This window comes from Ananas comosus, linkage group 19, assembly GCF_001540865.1.
Source record: "Ananas comosus cultivar F153 linkage group 19, ASM154086v1, whole genome shotgun sequence".
Classification (NCBI taxonomy): Eukaryota; Viridiplantae; Streptophyta; class Magnoliopsida; order Poales; family Bromeliaceae; genus Ananas; species Ananas comosus.
In genome coordinates, this window is record NC_033639.1 from 3,011,621 (window position 1) to 3,023,129 (window position 11,509).

An 11,509-nucleotide genomic window follows, 5' to 3' on the forward strand; every position below is an offset into this window, starting at 1 on the left:
GTCGTGGTGTCGCAGGTCTAAGGATCAGTTGTACCACTGCAACATCGAACCAGTTACTGACGAATGAGTAGACATCCATGTAACTGTTCGTAGTTGGTCACGCTCAGTACCCTTGTTCTCCAACAACTACCTACATGTTCGCTCTAGTGTCCCCACACTGATGACTCGAGATTCGTTATCCCAAAAGAGAAGCAACACACACATCAATCTTACCGGATCAATCATCGTCCCCATGATGATCCTCCGATTGAAAGCATTTATGAATTAATCACCAATAATATGTATCTCAAATTCTCAACTCTTGATAATACATATTATCATCTTATTAACCCAAAGGACGATTCACGGACACATTAAACGTGAATGGAATAAAAGGCCCAATTATATAAATAATAAAGATTAAGTACAAATATATGTCCCATAGAAAATAAAATGCGTCAGCCTGATAGACTTCTAGGGCATATAACTAACACCACGGCCCAAGACCCCCGATAGGGAGGGGAATATGCCACACGCACCCTAGCGATCAAAGATTCTTCCGGTGGGACGGGAATATGCCACACGCACCCGCAGCCAAGAATCTTCCATATCGTATCCTCGAAGTTCTTCCGATGGGAGGGGAATATTCTATACGCACTCGCAGCCAAGAACTGTCGAGTTCACAAGTCCTGAGATTCCGAAATTCACTTTCCAAATCTCAAGGGTAGTCACACACCCTATACTGTCGACCTATCTAGGTTCGACCCATGAACATCATAGTGGTCCTATTACCACTATAATCCACAACCTAGGTTCAACCACGCTAGGTGTCACTACATGTCATAACCTAGATTCAAGCACGCTAGGTTCTATGTCATTTCCACCTAAATCTCGACTCTAGGTTTACTTGTTCAACCTATGTTCAATGACACTAGGTTCAATGCCACTCAATCTATCTGTCATCCTAGTTGTCCACACCTAGGATTGTAGTTTATATGCTCTTGTTTTCCAACTGTCGAGTTCTCTAATCAACCTAGAGTTATCGACCCATGTTCAGTTTCATATGAATCTAACATATATCCACGATATGTCAACATGCACATATCATCTAGCATATTCCATAATATGTCAGCATGCATATATCCTTTAGCATCTCATTCACATGCCTATATCATCGTCCAATGGTAGTTAATATACAACTAGCATCTATCTCATGCATTTACAATTAAACTACCATTATGTATATATGCATCAATGATAAAATCATACTCCACTTTGATATGGAAGCGACCTAGTCACTTCGGTAAAGCACAACCCACCTCACAACGCTCTCCGATTGCTTGTTGACACTTGCAATCGGGCTCCCGCGGCACGCGTTGTCCGGTTCAGCTCGAACTCGAAATCGATCACCGAACGCACGTCAATCCGCAACCTAGAGTTGTCTGGGGCTCTTCTCTAACCTTCAATTAGAGAGCCATAGGGTTACATTAGATCAAAACCCTAAAACCCCAAAAACCCCCAACTCTAACCCTAGCTTCTCACATATACCCCAATACCTCAAATCACATGGAGCAACATGCTAGACTAGCTTAGAATAGCCTAGGGATTCCAAGAATACCATTCACAAAGGATTTAACACAAATCCTAAGCTTTTAACAAAATACGAATCTCAAGTCGGAAACACGCCGCCCAACCAAGCGCTTGAGGGCTCGATCGGCTGCTCCCCACGCGTTCTCAAACTCCTCCACCAAAACCAAAGTTTTGGAGAGAGATCTAGAGAGAGAAAGGAGCAATCTAGAGAGAGGGAGGGGAGTTTCTCTCTCTACCCTTGTGTGTGTGTGTGGGTGTTGGCTGAGGAAGAAGGAGGAAAGGGGAGATAGTCCCTTTTTATACAAGACCGACCTCTTTATTTACCAAAATGCCACTCACACTGGGCACTTTTTGGGCTCGGGTCTGGACCCTAGCTCTAGGGTCCAGACCCCGTAGGTCCAAAAATCCCAGAAATCAGACTTTTTCAATTTCACTCCGTTTTGCCTCGTTTTCGCTCGTTAGGCCTCCGATTCATCTCTAATCATCCCGAGACCCACGAAACACATTTTGAGCGCGTTTAGGCCATCTTTCCTTCTACACTTTGCCGGATTTAGGCCAAAGTTCAATCATTACTTTTCGAGTTCGGTTTTCACACCCGACGCGTACCGAAAACACTCGAATGCCCCCAAACTTCACCGAAACTGCTCTAACAACTTTTCGAGCAAGTTCCGACCGAAACTTCATAACCGTAGGAGCTCAGTATATCACACCCTCAAACCCAATACTAACTCTAGCTTTCCTATTTCTCCAAATATCCCAAAATTACACGGAGAAACAAGCATAGAATAACCTAGGGATCCTAAGACGCCGCACCACCGGGCGCACGAAGGCTCGATTCGTCGCTCCCAACGCGTTCCCAAGGTTGCTTTCTGCCAACACCGCGAATTTGGAAGAGAGATTTAGAGAGGGAAAGGAGCAATCTATAGAGAGAGGAGGAGAGTTTCTCTCTCTACCATTTGTGTGTGTGTTGTGGAAGTAGGAAGGAGGAGGAAGGATGGTACCTTATAAAGTCCCATCTCTCAAATTACCAAAATGCCCCCTTCACTGGGCAGATTTCGCGTGCGGGGTCCGGACCCTGGCTCTAGGGTCCGGACCCCGTAGGTCCAAACCGCTCCGAAAATTCAGCATTTTTCGAATTTCTTCGTTTTCGCTCCTTGAGTCTCTAATCCATTTCTAATCATCCCAAGACCCTCAAAACACATTTTCGAGTGTATTTCAACTATCTTTTCATCTGTACTTTGCCAGATTTAGGCCAAAGTCCAAATATAGCATTCGAGATATGTTTCCGTGCCTAACTCGCACCGAAAACACTCGAATGCTCCCCGAATCTCGTCGGAACTATTCTAACAACCTTTCGAGCTAGTTCCCGCCGAAACTTCATCATTGTAGGAGTTCGGTATATTACAGGTACACCGGCTGAAGTACCGGTACCCCGCAGCTGAACGCGTAAACCCAAGCCTCTGTCAAGCGGCCAGCACGCAGTGTACCGATACCCGCACGATGCAGTACCGATACCAGGCTCCAGTTCCGGTACTCCGACGATGCAGTACTGGTACTGTGCCTCGCAGTGCTCAAATCGGAGAGCAGCCCTCTCGGTCATGCGACAGGATTTCGGTACCCTTCTTTCTGGTACCGGTACCCAGCACCCCAAAACCTGCAGTTTGGAGGTTTTGGTGCTAAGTACCAACTCTCGCTCCTCAAGGCGCGAGTAATGGGTCGGGACATAGTCAATGGCCCTCAAGAATTTCGGGAATATCTCAAAATACTATTCCAACACTAGAACCTTACAATTCACTAAAATTCAGTGTGCTACTAAGATTGTTCATAACCGATAGTAATTAAATGAAAATACAATTCCAAAGGCTATACAGAAGATTGAATGAAAAATTTACATCTTTCAAATTTGTCTAAGATGATTCCAACTGGAAGGATGCAAGTCAAACATTTACTATATCAAAAATTTTCAAAACGGATGCTATTACTTCGAAATTTACCTATTGACAAGGCAAGCAATGTAATTACAAGAAGGGTTAATTGCATATAGGTCTCCGCAAATATAGTAAATTGCAAATATATTCCTGTAAAGTTCAACTTTAATAAGTTATCCTTGCGAAGTCCTAATGTTTTCAGATATATCCCTTTAATTTGTTATCGTTAGAAAACTGTTTATATTTCTAATTTTGCCATCACAAATATGCCCCTCCAAAAGTTATAATAGTATAATATAAGAGGAGTAATAATGTCAAAAATTAACCCAGGTAAAGTATTTAACCTATGGTTAACTAAACTTTTCTAACAGATTCTAACGGCTGGAACATATCTGAAAACATTAGGACTTTTGTAAGGATAACTTACGAAAGTTGTACTTTACAGGAATATATTTGTAATTCCCTATATTTGCAGGGACTTGTATGCAATTAACCCTTATAAGAAGTGCTCCTTTAAAAGGCTTAATTATTTTTTTTATTCTCCAAATAACTTAGTTTATTTTGGTCAACACTATGTAGGGTAAGAAACTACTCACGGAAATTGAGGACAAAAAAAAAGATCTGGATAATGAAGATAACCAAATCGTTGTTTGTAAATAAAATGAGATGATTGCAGAGATATTGTCGGCAAAGTGGATCAGAAAAAAAATGAATATGTTATATATAATATTATCTTATTTCATGTGAATTAAAATATTTATATATTTTTTATTGTATTGTAGTGGTCGCAGTATTATTCCAAAAATCAATATTATTTTTTACAATTTAAAACCAAATTATTCCTACTGTAATATTTTTATATTTATTTGACTGCTTATTTTACTTAAAAAAAATTTCTTATAAAATAATTAAGAATCTTAGAATATATTTATTTATTTATTTTTACGAAAACTTGCTATTTTTGTAAATTTTTCGTAGTACTAATTTAACATCATATTTAAAAATATATATATAAATATTTTTAAAAATATTAATTAAGTAATAACTCCCTGCGTGCACTTGCTAGTTTCTTAATATGTTTCCCACCAATCCTTAGATCCCCAGTCTGAGAGCTGAACAAAGTGAGGTTATCTTGGTTTTGAGTTTTTCATTTGCTATTGAATTTTCACTTATGGTGGCTTCCTATTTTCCTCATCCTTAATGCAATGCGTTACCTGATTATCTGCAAAGCAGGAGTTAAGGACCTATCGTCTGATGTAAGCGTGATTATCATCAAAAGTTACTGCTTTGGTCCTTTTGGCACGAGTAGCTAAATGCCACGCATTATTTTAATATTAACTAGCTACTTGTTCCGGTAAAACTTGTTCAAAAAATTAAGAAATACATCTCCTTGTTAAACATGATAATATATGGGCTTTCGAAATAACCATATAAAAGTAAATAGTTTTTCTAAAATTTTATTTGGCTAACTAATACTCTTCTTGCCAAATTAGTGTCATGTTGGACAAAATTGAGGAAGACGGCGAATCGTTCACGGACTTTAGAAAATGATGAATCATTCACCATTTTTAGTTTATAATCGTTGTTTATAGTTTTTTTTTTTTTTTAGCAATGAATCATTCACCATTTTTAAGATGTAACCGTTGTTTATAATTTTCTTTAATATATATATATATATATATATATATATATATTGAGAGATAGGTATCACGATACCCGTTTCATTTATTTCATTTAGAAATAAACTTAGCTAGAAATGTGAATCAACTAGGATTCGAACTTGGGTCTCGGATACCAACCACCAAGCCCTTTGCTACTTGTTTTAGGGACGGTTGGTATAATTTTCTTTAATATGGATTGTGAGAATTTGTATGGTATTGTTACTATTGTACGTGTGTTATTAAAATTTTTGTTTGATTGCTAAAATTATGGATAGGTTGTTACTATTTTTTTTTCATTATTAGGATTGTATGCAATTTGTTAGAATATTTAAATGTTTGTTAGAATTATATATAGAAAATAGAAGAAAAAAAAAAGTCCTTTAAATTTTATTAAAGACTCAATGGTAAATGATTCACTGTCTTTTAATAAATTTTATTAACGACGGTGAACTAATTATTCTCCCACCGTGACGCTGAATAGGACAAATTAAATAGAATAATTTGGCCAACTAAAATTTTGATTGGGTTGTTGTGACGCACTGGACCGTTGCAAATTGTAAGATTCGAGTGTTTGTTTCGTGTTTTGAGCTTTTCCACACTTCGTGGAAGGTTGTTGACAGTGTTCCGACCCATGGTTCGAACCCCGAGATTGGAGGTTTAAAACCTATCACCAAAATCCGAAAAGTCGGAATTTTGGTCAGCTCTTGGGTAGCCTCACAGGGCTGCGTACCGGTACGGAGTTGATGGTTGTACCGGTACGCGCTGATGGCTGTAGCGGTACAGGGCTGGTGTACCGGTACACAGACGGATTTCGTGCAAACCCGAGGCTCGGGTTTGGCTGTTTCGCAGGTGTTGTACCGGTACGCGAGCCCGTGTACCGGTACACAGTGCAGCGCGAGCAGTTTTTCGGGTAGGGGTGTTTTTATAATTGTTGCATCTCTATTTAACACCACCACAGCCCTTGGGGGGACTCTTTTGAGCCCCAGACCTGTGGAGAAGAGGTGAGACTCTCCCCCTTTGATTTCTTCTCCATATTTGATGGATTTTAGTTGGTTTTGATCTCTTTTTTCTCCTTCTCCTTGCCTCATGTTGGATTTCCTCCATTGGAGAAGCTTGGAGGTTTTTGTTGGAGCCTGTTTGGAGGGAGAACTTCAACCCTAGCACCTTCCTAACTAGGTTTGGGACTTCAAGAGAGATGAGTAGGCTTGATCTTTCCTTTAGATCATGTTTTAATAGTTTTTACTAAAGGAAACCCTAGATTTTGGATTTTAGGGTTAGAAATGGGGATTTTGGATTTGTAGCTTCTAGAACAAAATTGATTGGTTTAGAACTTCGATTTAAGTTGGATTTGAAGGACTCTAGCTCCCTTTTGGAGATCGAGAGAGATTCCTTCGTGTACGGTGAGATTCTCCACCTTAGCTTGGATAGCTTAATGTTTGAGTTTAGCTTTGTTCGTAAGGTCCGTTTAACTCTCATTTCTATACCTTTAGGGTGCTAGGAGAGTAGCGGGCAACTTCGTCGGAGGTTACGACGCACCGCGAAGACTTTGGTGGGTTTGGCTTCATTGAAATAGGGGGAGATGCCTCCTACGTGGTTAAATATTTTCGTATACTATATATGCATGCATATCCATGTTGGATAGAATTTATATGAATTTTAGAATGCTTAAAACCCCCATGTTATGCATCATGAAAACTTGACTCTATGTTGTAGAGAGGAACATATGCATTGTGAGCATGCATGAGTTTAATGTTCTAATGAATAATGTAAGATCATATTTCTTATGTGGGAAATGATTAGAATGACAAGCTTTTAGATTTATTATTCATATTGGGACATAGTAAGCAAAAGTGTCATAAAGGGGCACTTGAACTAGAAAATTGTTGAACTACTACTTAGAGACATGATGATAAGCCACTGAAAATCTGCTATATTCCATATTTTAGACATGACGACATAGAGATAGGCCATTGAGACAGTTACTATATTCCGTGTTTTAGACACGATGACATAGAGGCTGGCCTTTGGGACATGTGTTGTATTCCAGGTTTTAGATCCGATGAAATAGTGATGAACCACTGGGACCTGAGACGGACTTATTCGCTTGCATGCCATTGTGCTCATTCGCACATACTTGTGAGGGTCGCTCCCTACAAGTCGGCACTCCGGAGATAGCCATCGTGACATATGCTCGTCTGTGCAGGATTGGGCGCCAAAATGGGATGCCGTGTGCGAGGCTCATTCCTAGAGTGGGGATGTTGACTACCCCGGGGCCATTGTTGGCACGGCGCAGGCCGGACTACCTACGGGTAGCTTCCACAGGATTGGACTACTAATGACATATCTTTGCCAGTTGGACATCGACTAGAATAGCAATAGTATCACTTTACTATTTAGCTTGAGGTTATTATGCTGGACTTACTCCTGTGTAAATATGTCATAATAGTTTTAATTACTTATACAATTTCATGCTAAGTAGAGATCATGTGGTAGGTTAATTACTTATGCAATTTCATGCTAAGTAGAGATCATGTGGTAGGTTAATTACTTATGCAATTTCATGCTAGGTAGGGATCATGTAGTAGTTTTTCAGTTTAAATATTGCTTTATCTGCTTACCTTTTCTTTTGTTGGGCCTAGTGGTGCATTTCACTGAAGCCAGTAATTGCCTACTGAGAACAATTATTTAATAGTTCTCACGCCCTCTGTTTGATGTCTTTTTCAGTGCCTTCAGCACCGATGGAGGCACGGGATCGCGGCAAGAGGATCGCCTAGTTAGTAGTGGAGCCAGTTTTGCTCCTAGGTGGATTTTCTCTCTTTTTGAGTTTTATGAGACAGAGGTTTTGTTACCATGTTTAGAGACCACCATTGTACTTTCCTTTGTATTTGTATATTGGTTTTCTTGTACTAGGTTATGCTACTTCTTAGTGATTTACCTTTCCTTTTCCATACCTTGTCGTTGAACCTAGTTGTACTATGCTCTGATATTACTAGATCTCTTTGCACTATTGTTTTAATTATCGAAATTTTGTAGACGCCTTATATGTTTTAGACGTATGGCGGGTCTGGGCACGTACCGAGTAGGCTTCCGCTAAGCCCTGGGGTGTGACAGATTAATTTGGTATTAGAGCCTAGGGTTGAGTCTTAGTGGACCTAGCAAACCTTAGGCCGGTTGGACTATAGGAAATAGGCTCATGAGAGACGAGGTTTATTTGACTTGTGAGCGAAAGTATCATGATTGGGTATCTTGATAACTCTAAAAAGTTAGAGTTGATCGAGGTGTATGGCCTCTAACTTCGCGGAGGGTTACGTTGGCGGCCGCCAACGTAACATCGAGAGTTAGTGGTGAAGAACACTTCCTTACTTTCGCATGATTTGGGTATTGTCTATTTGAGCGGGGATGCGATAGCGTGAGTTTTACAAACTTGCGCTTTTATGATGTTGTAGTGCGATGCCGATCACACGCTCTCAATCTGCCGTAGCGGATAATGCGGCAAACTTGGAGGAGGTCGAGACCTCCGCTACCTCCGGATCCGGCGAGGTCCGTGAGTTGAGGGGCTAGCTTGCGGCCCTCACTGATATGGTGGCACAGCAGACTGAGGCGGCGCGCCGACAGGAGGCGCAGATGAAACGTCTGGAGGATCTCCTACTGCAGCAGGCGGAGGCTCGGGAGACTCAGGTCCCTACACCGCCAGCACCAGTCGTGGACGTCGCGCCGAGAGTGCCATCCCCCGCGCCGAGTTCTTCGCGAGCAACGCCCGTGGCCGCGCCTCAGGAGGAGGCTTTGGCGGCGCCACCTGTTCAGGCACCCCCGATTGGAGCTGTTTTTGCGTGATGGTAGAGGGGGCAGAGCGGGACCGACTAATGGAACGCCTCAACGAGTTCAGGAGGTGCGGTCCCCGGATCTTTGACGGTGAGAAGGTCGACCACTGGATCGTGGAAAAGTGGTTGATGCATATGGAGAAGCTCTTCCGCGACACCTTCGTGGAGGAGAGAGATCGAGTCTGGCTTACCACTCACCACCTGGACGGCGAGGCCTATCGCTGGTGGTTGGATCTTCAGGAAAACCCCAGCACCGACTTAGCAGCTATTACTTGGAAGAGGTTGAAGGAGCTTCTTTTGGCGCATTACTTCCCGACCAGCGTCAAGAGGAAGATGGAGCAGAACTTACGCAACTTGCGCCAGGAAGACAGGACCGTAGCCGAGTACGAGCGGGAGTTTTCTCTGCTTCTACACTGCTTGCCTTTCGTCGTGCGGGACGACGAGGACAAGGCCCGCATCTTCGAGCGAGGGTTACGACCGTCGATCTTCCAGTTTGTGCAATCCTCTAACCTTTAAACCTACCGGGAGGTTGTAAATCGCGCGCTCATCGTGGAAAGCGGCGCGACAGAGATGCAGGAGCGACGAGAAGGCTTGGACAGGGGTAAGGCCAAGAGGCCTGCGGCGGAGGGTGCGAGCCAGACGGACTCTAGGAGGCCGCCGAAACACCCTAGGATCTAGCAGCGTGGGCGCGGCCCGGCAGCACAGTGAGGAGGTCCTGATCGACGCCGACCTCCCCAGTGCGTGATCTGCGGTGGTCCTCACACTCCACCGCAGTGTCCGCAGCGGGGGGGCGGGTACTACTTGTGTGGCCAGGAGGGCCACTTCCGGACTGAGTGCCCGAGGAGATCGTCACCGGCACCATCGACTGCATCGGCACCGGCTCTACCAGCCGCCAGCCAGGGGACTCCATCGGCGCAGTACCAGCCTGGTCGGCCACCCGTCCAGCGCCAGAGCGAGGGTTTTCGACAGGCCCCGAGTGGGCGTATGTATGCCGCTTAGACCGAGGAGGCGGCAACAGCCGAGAATGTGGTCGTAGGTATCATTTTTCTTGATGGCATTAGAGTTCGTGCATTATTTGATACCGGTACATCACACTCATTCATAGATCGGCTGTTTGCCGAGTTACATGGCATCCCTATGCTTTCGTTGTTGCATCCGGGACGTGTAGTTGTCCCCGACCACTCTTTAGATATTAGAGAGTATTGCCCCAGTTGCCCTATTCGGGTATGAGATTGGGTTATGTCTGTGGACTTGCTAGCCTTGCGCAAACTGGGGAAATTTAATGTGGTCTTAGGCATGGATTGGTTAACCAAGTATTATGCCACGATTGATTGCAAGAATCGCATGGTTACTTTTAGAGAACCGGGGTAAGTTGAGGTGATATTTAGAGGATGCCAGAGTTCGCTTTTTGCGGTGACGATCAGCTCGTCTCGAGTTAGGCAGCTAATCAGCAGAGGTTGTGTAGCCTACTTGGCTAGTGTTGTGTTGAGGGGCGAGGGTGACACCCCTAGGATTGAGGATATCCCGGTGGTACGTGAGTTCCATCACGTTTCCAGCTGAGTTATCGGGTAGCCACCCGATAGGGAGATCGAGTTTGTGGTAGATCTCGTCCCTGGGACTACCCTAATCTCGAAGGCACCCTATAGGATGGCACCGGCGGAACTGTAGGAGCTGAGGGCACAACTACAGGATCTCCTGGATAAAGGTTTCATTCGACCGAGCGTCTCGCCTTGGGGAGCGCCAGTTTGTTCGTCAAGAAGAAAGACGGATCGCTACGCCTATGTGTGAACTATCGTGAACTTAATAAAGTCACGATCAAGAATAAGTATCAGTTGCCGAGAATCGACAACTTGTTTGATCAGCTTCAAGGATCGTGTGTGTATTTCAAGATCGATTTGCAGTCGAGATACCACCAGTTAAAGATCAAACCGAGGATGTATCGAAGACGGCTTTCAGAACACGGTATGGACATTATAAGTTCACTGTTATGCCGTTTGGGCTTACTAATGCCCCGACAGCTTTTATGGATCTAATGAACCGTATTTTTAAGCCATATCTAGACAGGTTCGTCGTGGTGTTCATCGACGACATTTTGATTTATTCCCGAAGTGATGCAGAGCACGAGGAGCATTTGAGGCTTGTACTTCAAGTACTTCGGAAAAAGGAGCTCTATGCCAAGCTGAAAAAGTGTGAATTTTGGCTTCGAGAGGTAGCCTTCCTTGGACATTTGATATCGGGATCAGGTATTGCGGTGAATCCCAAGAAGATTGAGGCTATCAGGATTGGCCGAGACCGACGAGCGTCACGGAGATTCGGAGTTTCCTTGGATTGGCCGGATACTACCGGAGATTTGTTGAGGGGTTCGCCAAGCTATCTACTCCCCTCACGAGACTCACGCATAAAGGAGTCAAGTTCATTTGGAATGATGCATGCGAGAGAAGCTTCCAAGAGTTGAAGCAAAGATTGACGACCGCCCCGATCCTAACCCTGCCAATGGCTGAAGCAGGGTATGTGGTTTATAGTGATGCTT